The 15,229-nt window shown below is 51.2% G+C and overlaps 1 protein-coding gene across 2 annotated transcripts in view; it reads right to left on the bottom strand.

The window, feature by feature from the left end:
- Window positions 1-14,219, bottom strand: part of LOC133351688 (sodium-coupled neutral amino acid symporter 2-like) — a 73,776-nt gene extending 59,557 nt beyond the window's left edge. The window contains exons 1-2 of one of the 2 annotated variants that reach the window (XM_061567093.1): window positions 13,840-14,219; window positions 67-126 (exon numbers count right to left, since the gene is read on the bottom strand). The gene's annotated coding sequence lies outside the window, so the exon portion shown is untranslated. The remainder of the gene's footprint in view (window positions 1-66; window positions 127-13,839) is intronic. The other variant, XM_061567092.1, reaches the window with a different exon arrangement.
- Between the last annotated feature and the right edge of the window lie 1,010 nt (window positions 14,220-15,229).

Below are 15,229 nucleotides of genomic sequence, written 5' to 3' on the forward strand. Positions count from 1 at the left end.
GATGAATAAGCACGAATATGTGCCCCCACCCGCGAGGAGACAGACGGCCGATTCACGGCAGCGTACCTGATCAGAGCGCGGGGCCCAAGGCCGCGTCACTTGGGGTGATGCTCTCCCTTCGGGACGCTGCAGGGAGATGGGAAAGGGAACGTGAACTCAAGGCGGAGAACTGTGGCCGCTTTGTGCGGGGAACACGCGCGCGCAACGTGAGCCTTTTCATTCTGGAGCAATTCGGCAATTGCAACGGCAATGCACGTTGCAGGAACGAAGTGCAAACACGAAGGCGCGCGGTCATCGTGACCTTGTGGTTTTATGGGTTACATAAAACAAAAGTCAACTCTCCTCAAGGCTCTCGGGGGGTTCGGACACACACGGCTGACATTCTTCGAAGCGGAAAGGGCATTTAAGAAAGCCTCAACGGCACACGACGGAAGCTCTAAGTCCACCGCGTTGCCTCGCACCTTTTCAAAACATTCAAATGTGATCACGCGCGAGTCCGGGCCACTCAAGCAGGGACGAGCACAAAACAGAACACGCCCGTGCGGTGCAACGCAAAGCATCGCCAATCTGATTGGAGCACAGTAAAATGTGTTACTGGTAGGAACCTCCTGGTTACACCAGCCCACAGGGGATTATTGTGTCCGTCCGTCCGTCGTGCATCCAAAAATGGGAGGGGTGGGGCTGGGTGGATAGGGGAGGGTGGGGAGGGGCTGGGTGGGGAGGGTGGGGAGGGGCTGGGTGGGGACGGGAGGGTGCGAGGGGAGGGGCTGGTCACCCCGTGGTGCCCTTATAAAACTCAACGTTTAACCTACTCACGCCGGCTTGTGCCCGCCCTCACAGTCGGGCATATTTGCGGAATACACCACGCCGCCGTTGACCCTGGCCATTGACCGAGCAACCCAACGTTCCTACCAGCTCCCTCCGCAAGAATGTGTTAAAAAAAATGTTTAGGCAATTCGTGACATATATATAACGGCCGCTCAGCAATTTACTGCAGAGTGAAGACCGCCCATGTCGTGCGAATCCCGAGGGCTGTTTGACCATACTTCACCACGCTGGTTCGTGTGGTTTGGTAGAGGGGAAGGTTCATGGGTGTTGCCCATGACGTGGGTCGAGATGGATAAATGTCTACACAACTGGATATGTCAAATACATTGATTATGATGGAATGACAATTAGTGAAGGCGAGTGAGAGACCATTGTAAACAGAAAGATAAGTTAAAAACAACACATGTGTAAAACTTAATATGTCTGAGAGCTTCATATAACCTCGGATGTGAGGTGAAAACCGCTTTAAACAGCACGGCAAAATACGCATGCGGATAAAATATATAGAGTGCGGCGGTTACACCGCCCACGGTGTAACAGGCCCCGTGTGGAACGAGGTGCCGGGAGAGTGCACGACGTTACGGACGACGTTCTACGCCAATGTCCATCGAGACGTTCATTCCAACGAGCGGTGAATGTGTAAAGCGCACAAGTTGAACATAAAATAAGACTCGCAATATTTAAGTTAAAGAAGATGAACGTCCTCAGATTTTGGTGAGGCTGCTGCGATGGCACTGGTGCACAAGCCGAATAACAACTAAAACCTAACACGAAGTCTATGATAGGTGACGTTTCGGGCAACGACCCTCCTTCACGGCACATTGAGAGGCCATAGAAGTTGAGACTGGACTGTTAAACATGTGGGGGAGGGGGAATCAACCTGTAGGCTGGCATAAATATAAATTAGGCTTTTAAGAATTATTGAGGAAAAAACCCTCATAAAAACTGAGTAAAAAAAACCCATTGACTTAAGGGAAGAGTTTGGAAGTTGATGAAATCCTAAAAAAATATAAGAGTAAGATTGAAATGGTATGGACGCCCAAAAAGGATGAAAAACGGAGAGGCCCCAAAAGCGAATTGAGAAGAAACACGTCAGGACAGCCACAGGGGCCGTCCAGAAGCACGCAGAGTGGCAACTTGAAGAAGCACGTGGAAGAGAGAGGCGAGGTGAAGGCTGAAGAGGAGGAAGAGGAGAGAGACGGGAGGGAGAGGCTACCGTGGGCAGGAAGCGGAGTACATTAAGCGACCTGGCGACACACCACGACCGACGATGACCAATGTTCCACCCTCCATTTTAAAACATGCAGTCCTCCGTGGTGGAATAAAAAAAAATCTGTATTGCCCATCAGTTTATGGACAATAAAGCACACGACTGTCAAATATTATCTTAAAATAATAGCTACCAACTATCAGACTGCTTATAAAAAAATATAAATATATAATACAATTAAAACTTACAAGATTATGCCCACGAATTTTTGTAAAAACGGACAGGACTTTCCCACACACTTCTTGGAAAAAAGACTTGGGGGATGTTAAATCATTAATCGCAATGGTTGCCAACATGTAAGCACACTTTGTTCCTTAAGCCGCACATCAAATCATATGCTCTTGCAGAAGTATGAAGCGCTTTGAAATGACATGGTCGAGTGTGGGGCGGGAAGCGTCATTTAAAATCCCCAGCAAAAATCCGCGCAGATTTTGTAGCTCCGCAGGAATACCGCACAGCACGGCTGACACTTCCGTGTGAATTGGCGAATTTCCCATCTGTCCAGACGCGAACATCCAGGGGTGGGAGGCCGGGAGGCCGGGAGGCCGGGAGGGTGGCAGCGCTTCGCCACTCAACCGCAACTCGCGACCCCCACGAGCGCTGCAGCGGCGCACTCCTCGCGTAAGCGGCAAAGGTGCGGGCCCTGAAATTTCCCGCTCACGCCGCTGCTCCTCATGGAAGGGCCCTCCAACTATAGAATCAGAAATATTTATTTATACATAGATGTCCAGTCGGGGGTGCTCTATAGATCTCCCCTCGAGAGTTTGTTTTGTCCGACTCTTCCACGGTGCACAGATGTCTTGGCGTGGGTGCTCCACAATGACAGAAAGCTACGCTGACCAGCGGGGAGAAGTATGGCCAATCTCACCTGATCAAGATGGACTGGGGGTGGGGGGGGGGAGCTTCATCCAGCAATGAATTGACGAAAGGGGCTGAATTTAGTCAATGTTATTTCATCTAGAAACCTTGCAGACACAACGTGAACATAAGCTTTGTTAAGCTTCTTTAAAAAATAATAACTTAATCTATTTGGCTGGCCATGAACTTGGTTCACTCGCCCCACCCCCCACCAGTGCAGGGTTTTTCTGGTCCACGTCCAACCCGGACCTCCTCCTGCCCGTCCCCCTCCTCTCTCGGTGTCTGTGTGCTGGCACCCTGACCTCTCCTCCGTGTCCGTGAGAGGCCACGTGGCTTCCTCGCTCACAGCAGCAGCAGCAATAAGCCTCTGTGTGCTGACACTCCGGCCAAATAGAAAGACTTGCCCCCCAATTACCAAGCGACTCGATTATTGTCCCACGTTATGAACGCTTGCCAAGGGACAAACGCTCCCTCTTCCAACCGAGCTGAGCACGTATGTGCATCCAACTTATTTCTCGCCATACGTGGCCGACCGTGCAAATCGGAGGTGCGTGGGGAAGGGCAAGAAACTAAACACAAAAAGCAGTTCCAAAGAAATGCGTTTTCAATCTCGATTCTTTAAAAGTGCATAGCTCCAGTGGATCCATAGTACCGGAAGGAAGAGCGTTCCAGATGGCTGCAGAAGGTGCATCTGAAAGCGTGGTTTGCCAGAAGCCGCTGCTGCGAGGATGACCCAAATTCGCCTGATGGTTGATGCTCCTTGACAAGCTCAGCAAGGTATTGTGGTTCATTTGTGGCAAGCACCTTAAGTGTGATGAGTGCGACCTGATAACGTATTCGTCCGGCAAACAATAATCGAATGCAGCTCAGCGAGCACCGGACGAAGTCTACGGAATGGGGCTCGCAGACTCGGTGCGGAGGACTCGGAGACGCCGCGTCGACCGTGCAACCAGAAACCTCCACATTCCATAGCTGCAGTTGGGGGCATTTCCACGTTTTACAATGCACGTTTCAGACGCTTTAAAGATGTGGGTAATCGTTCGTGTAATCGTGAAGTGGCTTTTTTATACTCGGGAATACGTCAACCAATTTGCACTGTAATTAAGATGGAAATAATGACCACCTTTCTGGATGATGGACAAAGGTGCAGGAAATACCCTATCGTTGGACGCACTCGATGACATTGCTTCTTCCTCCGTGCCGAGATTAAGATGGCGAATTCAGCGATGTGCATGTTGCCATACCATTGACTTCATACCGTGAATATCACTATTTTCGAAAACGCGAGATACATAATTACCTTTAAAAATAACACCCCATCATTATTAGGATAATTTAGAGTTTTTCTTTGGTATTTTGACTTGTGAGGTTGCCCAAATTGTAGAACTGCCGAAGGCAGGAGCACATTGTTCAACGAAAAGAGCAGGGAGTTTCAAATAAAACTGCATTACGTTCTTCGCTCTGATGATGACGACGCATTCGTATGTCGTAGGTTTTTGTTGCTGCCATGTCACTCAAATGAGTCAGCACTCCCCCTCTCCCGCACCTCTCCCGCACCTCTCCCGCACCTCTCCCGCACCTCTCCCGCACCTCTCCCGCACCTCTCCCGCACCTCTCCCGCACCTCTCCCGCACCTCTCCGCACCTCTCCTCTCCCGCACCTCTCCCGCACCTCTCCCGCACCTCTCCCGCATCTCCCGCACCCTCCCGCACCTCTCCCGCCCTCTCCCGCCCTCTCCGCACCTCTCCCGCACCTCTCCCGCACCTCTCCCGCACCTCTCCCGCACCTCTCCCGCACCTCTCCCGCACCTCTCCCGCACCTCTCCCGCACCTCTCCCGCACCTCTCCCGCCCCTCTCCCGCACCTCTCCCGCACCTCTCCCGCACCTCTCCCGCACCTCTCCCGCACCTCTCCCGCACCTCTCCCGCACCTCTCCCGCACCTCTCCCGCACCTCTCCCGCACCTCTCCCGCACCTCTCCCGCACCTCTCCCGCACCTCTCCCGCCCCTCTCCCGCCCCTCTCCCGCACCTCTCCCGCACCTCTCCCGCACCTCTCCCGCACCTCTCCGCACCTCTCCCGCACCTCTCCCGCACCTCTCCCGCACCTCTCCCGCACCTCTCCCGCACCTCTCCCGCACCTCTCCCGCACCTCTCCCGCACCTCTCCGCACCTCTCCCGCACCTCATCCCCCACCTCTCCCGCACTCTCCTCCCAGCACCTCTCCCGCACCTCTCCCGCACCTCTCCCGCACCTCTCCCGCACCTCTCCCGCACCTCTCCCGCACCTCTCACCGCACCTCTCCCGCACCTCTCCCGCACCTCTCCCGCACCTCTCCCGCACCTCTCCCGCACCTCTCCCGCACCTCTCCCGCACACTCTCCCGCCACCTCTCCGCACCTCTCCCGCACCTCTCCCGCACCTCCCGCACCTCTCCCGCCCTATCCCGCACCTCTCCCGCACCTCTCCCGCACCTCTCCCGCACCTCTCCCGCACCTCTCCCGCACCTCTCCCGCACCTCTCCCGCACCTCTCCCGCACCTCTCCCGCACCTCTCCCGCACCTCTCCCGCACCTCTCCCGCACCTCTCCCGCACCTCTCCCGCACCTCTCCCACACCTCTCCCAGCAGGGCTTCAAGAGGCGGCGACGCCTCGGGGTGACTCCTTCATCCAGCAGTGGATCGGTCATGGCCGACTAACATCCTATTTTTGACCGAGTGTCACTAATGCCTGCTTTGCAAGATTCCAGATTTTACCCATAAACCAAATCAGTTGGCACTACTGCCCATGTGACAACTCGAATTGATTGGCTCTGTCGGGTGCTGGATGGTTATCGTTAACCAAGTGACATAGCGACACGATTCAAGTCCTTCCAGACAACTCACCTCTTTAAACCACCCTATACACCACACTCGTTCTGGTCACTGACCCTGCAGGTTCTATTTCCTTCCTGCTTTCCATACATGGCGGATGAAATGCGCGTTAGAAATGTTAATAAGAAACATTATTACTATTTAACCCCAAAGAAAGTAATTACGAATGAGAGTTATGGTGTTTTGCAATGGTTCTTCAACGGCTTCCACTGTTAGTAGCCCTGCCGTACAGAGCCCAGCCTGAGCCCATCACACATACGCACACACTGATACTTACAACTGCACAAGGATTAAAATGATGAAAGAGTGAGGGAGAGACACACCGCTTCATCACATTTAATCGAGGATCCCTTTCGGGAAGGGTCCAAGCTCAAAACATTGGCACCAGCAAGGGTAACCGTTACCTATTACGTGCTCCGTGTCTTTCAAGAACGTGGTACAATCTATCCTTGTTGTTGTTGTTGTCATTGCAACTACCACTGCTTGGTAGCTGAGCATGCCGTTCACGAGCTGCTGAATACGAGACGATCATTGAGAATGTGTTCATATCAAGTGATCAGATGGGTGCTGCCTTTAAAACATTCAATTCCAGCCCCCACCCTCAACCCCACCATTTGTATTCAATGTATATATTTATTTTATTCAGCAACGTTTTAACACACAGCACCAGTTGATGTGGGCAGGGCAGCACATTGTCAATCCACTGACGGGCAAAGGCCTCCCCACACCGTGCGGGTAGCGGGGGTTATTCGACCATACTTCACCACGCTGGCGAGCGCGGGTTAAAAGTGGGGGGATATGGACGTGGGAGCACAGAAGTGCAGTCCAACAGTGTACTACTGTGCTGCTCTCTGCTGCCCGCAATGTCGCGTCGCAGCCGCCGATTGCGTCTGCTTTGTGGATGTTGGTGCCGACTTGACAAAGACATTTCTGTTTGGAACTCGGTGCAGAAAAGAGTCAAAGAAGAACTTCAGTAGTAGGGCCTCTCCATCCACACTTGGGGCACAATTTGTCTTCGCTCTGCGAGTGTTCGTCACACACGGCCAGAAAACCACTCTTTACTTCCACGAGCTGGGATTTGTTAACCAAAGGGGACAAACGATTAAAAACTATCATCTATTTTATTTTTGAGCAGGTAAGGCCCCACTGAGCGACTTGGGCTACCACAACGTGGCTTATCATCGTCACGTGGAAACTATTAGCAGCAGCAGCAGGAAAATACTAAAAAAAATGTTTTTTTGAGTCGGCAATGGTGACCGGGTTGGGACGAAATGTGCGTGGGTTTGTAGGTCAACCTTGTTAACCCGACTCGGATGTTGACAATAATGGCCTCCATCAATCCTCAACCCTTTAAGCCAGGGATTCGCAACCTTTACTGCAGCCTTGCACCCCTTTGGTTCTCAATCGTAAAAAGGTGTACATAATGTTAATATGTTATGTGAAACAAAGTAGTTATGCTTACATGCCCGTGCTTAATTTGTGTTTCGATGATTTACCTTCTAAAAATATTTTGGCCACGTTTCTTACCCCCAGCAAGGGCATCTCGCCCCCCCAGGGGGTGCAGGGTGCCCCCAGGTTAAGAAGATCCACTGCTTGAAGCCGTTCCTTCTGCAAGCATCATGCAGTCTCTCCTCCTCTTCTAAGACCCGGGGCATTAAACAAGAATTAGAGTTGCCCGAGATGCCGAGTGACAGGCTGCAAGCAGCAGTGCTCTTCAAGGTGGAATGGCCAAAGAGTTCCATTAATTGAGAAAGGTTTCGATACGATTGACCGCATGAAAATAATATACTGATGTTAAAATTAGTGCGATTGGAATGACTAGAATTAGAAAAAGCAGCCTAAATTTTTTTTATTGAAGAACAACACAAACAAGACAGTATAAATTAACAAGACATAACACAGAATTATTTTCGTCAATTTCATTGTGATCCTGAATTGCGACGATATTTTTGCATCGCTGCCGAAGTGAATCGTTACATGCCAAGTAAAAACGTAAAACAGAGACTATGTTAATGAATCACCCATGATGGTGTTATTGTTCGTCACAGGATGTAACCCCTCTTAGCTGAGTTGCATGGCGTTAGTATTGTGCACATGCGCAAGTCCACGGTAAGGGAATTACAGCATCATAAACATTTAACAGCATCACCGGGGCTTTAATTTATTCTCACTATTCATACACACCAGGCTGATGCAACACCCAATTAATCGCTGTGCTAAATATTCCGCCAATTTTCTTGTAATTCTGCTACCGTGAAATAGCCCAATGATGAAAAATACTGCAACATCAGAGGCCTTTGTGAATCCACAACTGGATGAACGCCTGTTCATGCTGCATCAGTCAAGGGGGTCGTCTGACCGTACTTCACCATGCCGGTAAGTGCTGGTTGGTGGAGGGAAAGGCACGTAGAACCGGATAAGGCGTAGAGCGCCACTGATGTTAACCATAAGTGGGGAATTTAATTTATGTCACAAGGTCCACAATACAACGGTTTAACCACTGCACCATTGCTCCTTCCCTCCATACGCTTAATTAAATATAGCGGAAGTGCAAATCTAAACAAGAATGATTTTTTTTTATGTTTTTGTCCGAGCGTCCTTCCTACCGCGCCATCTCAAGAGAGCTTTACACGCGATGAGTGACTTACAGCTCATCTCAAACGTGAGAAAGGAGCACCCCCAATGGCAGCTGTCCCTGTGCAGCACATGGTGACTCAGCACCTGGCCTGACAACGGGCATCAGTCAGGCTGTGATTGCTGTGATTGCTGCGATTGCTGTAATTGCCGTGATTGCTATGATTGTTATGCGCAATGCCAATTGATTCACTCTCGGATTTTTTTTATTTAAATGCCACGGAGTCCACGTAAATTTAGACCGTGACACTGGCCCACAATAGCCTTCTCGTAACGAAATGATGCCAGGGGATGCTTAAGCTCCACCGCAGAAGCAGATGGTGCAAATTCTTCCGGTCAATACACCGCAGTGATAACCACGGTGGCCTGCCGGATTCGAACCTCTGCAGTGATACCGCTGCGCCGTGTCGCCACCATCACAGCTGCGCCTTCCTCTCGGTGCGCACGGGAAGTGGGCAGGATGAGGCCTGCGAGAGACTCTTCCTCTCCGGCCGCCTGCTTCCTTGTCGGGGAGGGCAGCCATGGCTGGGGTGGGGGGCAGGTGGGGCAGCCATGGCTGGGGTGGGGGGCAGGTGGGGGGGGGGGCAGCCATGGCTGGGGTGGGGGGAAGTTGGGGGGGGGGCGGTGGGGGGGGGCAGCCATGGCTGGGGTGGGGGGCAGGTGGGGGGCGCTGCAAGACGGCAGAGCGAGCGTAGCCCGGCACCGCTCCACGCTGCGCTCATCATCTTCTCTCGGTCGTCGTGTTACACAAACCCTACACTGCCGGGCCCCGGGGGGACGGCTAAATAGGGAGCCGCGATTTCCAAAACGGGGCGGCCGGGAGTAATCGACACTCGTGACTCGCAACGGAGCTATGGGGGGGGGGGGGGGGGCTCTTTCATCGTCGCAGAGACAGGCGCCAGCACGTGGAGAGGAGTGCGGTCACTCTGAGACTTGCGCTCGCCCACACAGTCGCCTCCACGGCGCTTGGTGCCTTGCCGCGGAAGTGGCCAATGCCACGGAGTCCACGCAGAGCCACCGGACCGAGCGGCTGCGGCCACGGAGTGACGAGCGGGTGGAAGTGTGGCTCTTCCCACCGCGGACCTTCACTGTCAGCCCCCCCTCCTCACAAGCCACAGCCAAGCGACCCTGCCGCGGCACCGCTGCGCAAGTTCACGTGGTGGTGCTGCACAGCATTCCAATGTGTCTGTCACCCGCTCGTACCACCTGTTGTTCGGCGCGATGTCCGACGTTTCGCGCCGCTTGCTGGGTGCTTCTTGTCGAGCGGCTTAATTCAGTTTCTGAAGAAGCTCTCATCACGTGGAGCAACAGCTCGGGGCACGGTGCCGCATGATACGCCAGTGATGCTACCCCGCGGTCGGGAACGCCCAGGTTCACAGAGGAGCGTGCTAACCACTGCACCACTGCTCCCCGACTCTCGGTCACAACACATTTGTGCGATGAAGCTGCCGATGGAGGTTGCTCATATACGATTGGACGTAAGTTCTGGTTACCCAGCCAGTAACGTTTGTTCTTGAGCAATAAAAGTAATTACGTAAGGAGTAATGTTACAGCAAGAGAGCATGTACCTCCGTCATCTTGCCTAGAAGAGCAAAGGCCCTCTCTAGGAGCAGATAGGCCCCACGCAGGAAACAGACTCACCCCTTCATCAATGTGGAATTTCTATTTAACTACTCAAGTGACACAGTGCGTGATGCCTTCTTTCTATGTCATTCTATTGACCCATCATATGAAGCCAATTGCTCTGTAATGTCATTTTTTTTTACCAGTCAGGAGGCTCAGCGGTGGAGCGAGTGGAAGGCTTACGAGTTCAATTCCTGGTTGGAAGTTGACTCAGCCCATCGTCCCTTTGGGGAGGGGGGTAATAAATTAATAATTAATAATAAAATAATAAGCACCGCTTTGCTGTTGTCCCATGGTGGGACTCGTCCTCTGCGAAAGGAATGTGGAATTTCCACCAACGGGCTCAGGGCTGCCAACGGGAGGTGAGCACCAATGCCTCAATGCTCACGTGAGCAGAAGTCACTCCTGAGTTTTGTTTTAGTCGATGTCCTTGCAGTGCAACGAAGACAAAGATCCCCATATAGACTTCACACATTTTGGGGCCAAGTTGTCAGCGAGCACCATTTGTACCTTGACACCGTCCGGTGAGCTTCGAAGAGCCTCGACCATATTCTGGAAGTCTCAATGAATACTGCCCATGCAGACGGTGGGAGCAATCTTTAGCTTTTGTTTGGTTTCACAAAGGATTTCAAAGTCAGCCAGTATATGACCTTCTGGAGGTAGTTTCTCCCTACGTGTGTTTTGAATTTTAGTTGTCAAGTGCCGGCACTCTACAGTATTAGCGGGGACCATGCGCCATTGTAAGCTACAGCTTCAAAGCACTCCGAACATTAAAGCCAGTATCTTAATTTAAATATCATACATAACATGATCTCCCTTTGGTGTTACGCATTGTGTACTGCAGGACTGAAATTATCTAGCATTGGCAACATTAATGGGCGGCCTTGTGCTGTGTTACAGCAGAACCTCCTTCATGCCACATCGCGGCAGACGACACAATCAATCTATCGAATCAAATAATGAGTGCACTTGGTATCCGCGCCACGCTATCGGCGCAAGGCCGTCGCGAAGGGCGCTGCGTTTGACGATGAGCAGCAGAGTCGTGTCAGTAGCCGCACACCTGGGCAGAGTGGGGCAAGGTTGCTGTGTGGCCTGAGACAATTTGTTAACTTTGAGAGAAATATTATTTTTCGATTTAAAGCTTTCGTGACTGCAGGGATTCGTCTTCTTGGTTCTTTCGGTAAAGTCACGCAGAAGGGAAAAAAACATAAAAAAATAATTCTCACGACGTTTTGGTCACAACGCAAGCAACCGTCCTCAGGTGAAGAACAGGTCTGTCGGAAAGACAGCGTCTGAATGAACTAATTCATTAGTTCTGAATGAACTAATTCATTCAGACACTGTCTTTCTGACAGACCTGTTCTTCACCTGAGGACGGCTGCTTGCGTTGTGGCCGAAACGTCGTGAGAATAATTTTATTATGTTTTATTTTTATTATTTTATTATTTCCCTTCTACGTGACTTTACCGAAAGAACCAAGAAGAGAAATGTTATTATTTAGACCCCAGACTGTCTGCACACGCCACTGCCTCTCGTTTTGTTGTTCGAACAACGTCACGCGATCTTTAACGTCCACTGCGAATGATGCGGAGTGTGTATTCTTTTCCGCTCAGTACGCTCACAACACTAACCAGGGCAGCCGCCGGGATCGAAACCGCAAAACCTCCGCAACCAGCGGCGTACGCAACACCGCTCGGCCGTGTCACCATCCCGACCTCTGGCGTCACTTCAACGGCCCATTCGTAAATCATTTGATATGCCTATAAATGTTATTGCTCACAGCTGGGAAGGCCAAGCGAAGTGGAGAACCACATGTGTGCTGGCGGTGTTCGTGTGCTGCCCTAGGTGGGTGCCCTAAGATTATCAACTCCTTATTTAAGAACCGGATTTGAATTCAGTAACCCAAGATACTCAGCAGTGCTGGGTCAGGGTCTCAGACGCGGGGTCCATCCCAAACCTTCTAGTCCCCCCCCTCCCCCCATGATTCAAATCAAGATTGATGCTCCATTTTTTGCAGTCGCTTTGTATTGTTTTATACATTTCCCGTTTTACTTACAAAGGTTAGTTCGCGAAAATGAGCCTGAATGTCAAATTTGCATATCATGAGCGTGTGATTTGAATAAATCATTATTGGTTCTTACCCAGGCAGTTCGATGCACGAGTCGCGAGGCTTCGGGATCGATACTAATTGATGGACCTATTGCATCCTTATACCCCTAATTCCCCTGATCCAGCAGCATGTTGACAAAGGGCCGTAGATTATTGTTTGTATTCATTTCATTAACAGATGACAGCATGGTCACAAACGCTATGGCCATGCTGTCAGCTATTTTTAAAAATGATTTAACAAATATAAACATTGCTCAATATGGCAATGATGATGATGATGATACGTGTCACAGCGACGTTCTCGTGATAACGGAGGCGGCTTGGTCGGTCAGAGAGAACCCTTCAGAGTCCATTACAAATATCATCACACACTACGCTTCGTTACTGTCCTTGACACGAGGTAAACAACGTGGGCGTGGATTCACCAATTCGTAAATAACAGTCAGACGACAGCAACAGGCAATGCATATGTAACAATGTATATGTAACAATGTAACAGTGTGTGCAGCTCACATGATCCATGATCCCAAGTTATAAGGAAACTAAGCTATTTTGTCCCATATAAAAAATGTGGGGTTCGTCAAAGCTTATGGCCAGGAAAATTGGCATTTCCACGACCATTCCAAGACAATATCCATCCCTGTTTCCAAAAAGACAAAAACAGCTGCAGCTGCTGCTGCTAAACGTAAAAAAAAAATCCTAAATCTGCTCAACACATCCGAGACGCCGGCATCGCGTCTGTGCCTTTCTGACGAGCTAAACGCCAAATGGAACTCGCCTGAATGAAGAACGTGATTAAACAATAACTGCACAGTTATTCATACAACGCAGCAAGTAACCATCGCTGTATAAGCCACTCAATTCACCACACAGTACAAACTACGACCATTCTATTCATCGTTATCCGTTTTGTCCAACCACCGTTTCAGAAATATTTTCAGAAAAACCTCGTGGGCCCGGTCGGTGCCTCGTTGCCGACACAATTAAAACACAATTAGCATCGTGGACAGGCGAATTGCTGCTGTGGGCACGTGACCCGTTGGCGACGCTGTGACGTCACCGCTGTGCCAACATGCCCCCCCCCCCTTATAAGGCGTTGCCGCCCGTGACAGCACGCGGCCCCCACCACTCGCTCGCTCGCTCGCGTTCACGGCAATTGCCTCGCACGCAGATCTCACGCAACGATTAAAATATAAACGTACGACGAAGGTGTCTCCAGTGCATACTAATCATATCGTTTTAGTTCGTGTAAAGAAGGAAACATAAAAATGTAAACATTTAGTAACGAACAAAAAAAAATTGTGATAAGAAAAAGACGCCGTGCATGTGTCGTCTTAAAGAGTGTGTGCATCGTCAACAAATGACACTCGGGATGTGTGCTGCGTGCTGTGTGCTGCGTGCTGTGTGCTGCGTGCTGTGTGCTTCGTGCTGTGTGCTGCGTGCTGTGTGCTTCGTGCTGTGTGCTTCGTGCTGTGTGCTGCGTGTTGTGTGCTGCGTGCGAGTCGGACAGAGCTCAGGGCAGTCACGCACGAACATCTCAAAATGCCGGTACATTGTCTCGCGCTGTTATTCCCTCCATCCCTCGCCATGAACAACAGCGCCGACAAGCACACGCGCCACACCCTTTGCGACATGGCAGGAGTCACATACCTTGCTGGTCCCTGGGTTGTCACAACACAGATGATGATGGTCGTGGTGGTGGTGGTGAATCAGTCAATGGTGCTTCCGGCTTGTAAATGTAAATTCCCCCAATGAAACTGCCCTAATCTGCGTTAATGTTTAGCCCTTAAGCCACACCCGCACACTACACCCAGCACTGGGTCTAACCCGCTCGCTCGAGTGATCAAAGACAAGAGGAGATAAGAGAGATGAGAGAGAGAGACACGACTGGTATAGGTGGGTAGACGGAATGGTCGGAGGGCTGTTCGTATTTAAGCTGAAAGCCGCGAGATGTCCTCTGGAGGGAATGCAAGAGGGTTGGTCCGTTTTTATAATCTGCTCGCTTGTCTCGGGCTCCCCGCGCTCTGCCGAGTGGAAATTTCCACCATGTGCGCAGCAGCAGCAGCAGCCACCACCACGCCAAATCCAGCCCACCACCACACCCCCTCACACGCCCTCCGTCACGCTCTCCCTCACTCTTTCTCCCTCTCCCCCTGTGTGTGTGCACCACCAATAGTCGTCGTCACGTGTCGTAGCCTCGCTGCCCATCGGATGAATGATCGTGGGCGGGAGCGGTGGCGCAGTGGTTAGCGCACTGCGCGACGCGGAATACCGCGCGACGGATCCGTGGGGCGGTCACGGCTCACGGTGGACGCTCGCGACATCATCCACCATCAGTGGCCTGGCGCGGGGTATCCGAACCCGTTCCAGGCCTCTCCCGGCAATCCCCCTCCCTAGGTCAACTCAACCTTAAATATGAATGGCTGTGATTGGGGCGGTGTGTAAAACAGAAGCATTGGGGAGACAAAGGCGGGTGTGCGTGCTGCTGGCCTTCAGGAGGGACTCGCGAACAGCAATTGCCCAAAAAGTGTAATATGTTAATTAGTATGTCGTACATTAATTCTAGATTTGAAGCTTTCGTGACTGCAAGGATTCATATTCTAAGGTTTTTTTCGGTAAAGTCACGTAGGTCATTTACTTGATACAGCAAGCGTGCTGTGACGGTTCCACCTGAAGACGGAAGCTTGTGTTGCCTCCGAAACGTCGTGATTTTTATTTATATTTTATTTTACTTTCATTAATTTTATTTTTTACCTACGTGACTTTACCGAAAAAACCTTAAAATATGTCGTACATTGCCAGTAATTAAACAAATACGCTCAATGGCTTTATTGATGAACGTTAATCAAACGTTAAGGGTCAACCGTGGCAACACACATGCCGCGATAAGCTATAGGAGGGAACTTTGGCTTTGTAGACGGTTCCACATTAGGGTCGTGCTTTGGGAGGGGAGAGTTCGGGGGGTATGGTGGCCTGCGGTGGTGGGGGCGGGGTAGTGGTGCTAGGGGTGGGGGCAGGGTGGTGGTGGTGGTGGTGGGGG

Source organism: Lethenteron reissneri, chromosome 38 (assembly GCF_015708825.2).
Source record: "Lethenteron reissneri isolate LAM-NWPU_2019-01 chromosome 38, ASM1570882v1, whole genome shotgun sequence".
In the NCBI taxonomy this organism is placed as follows: domain Eukaryota; kingdom Metazoa; phylum Chordata; class Hyperoartia; order Petromyzontiformes; family Petromyzontidae; genus Lethenteron; species Lethenteron reissneri.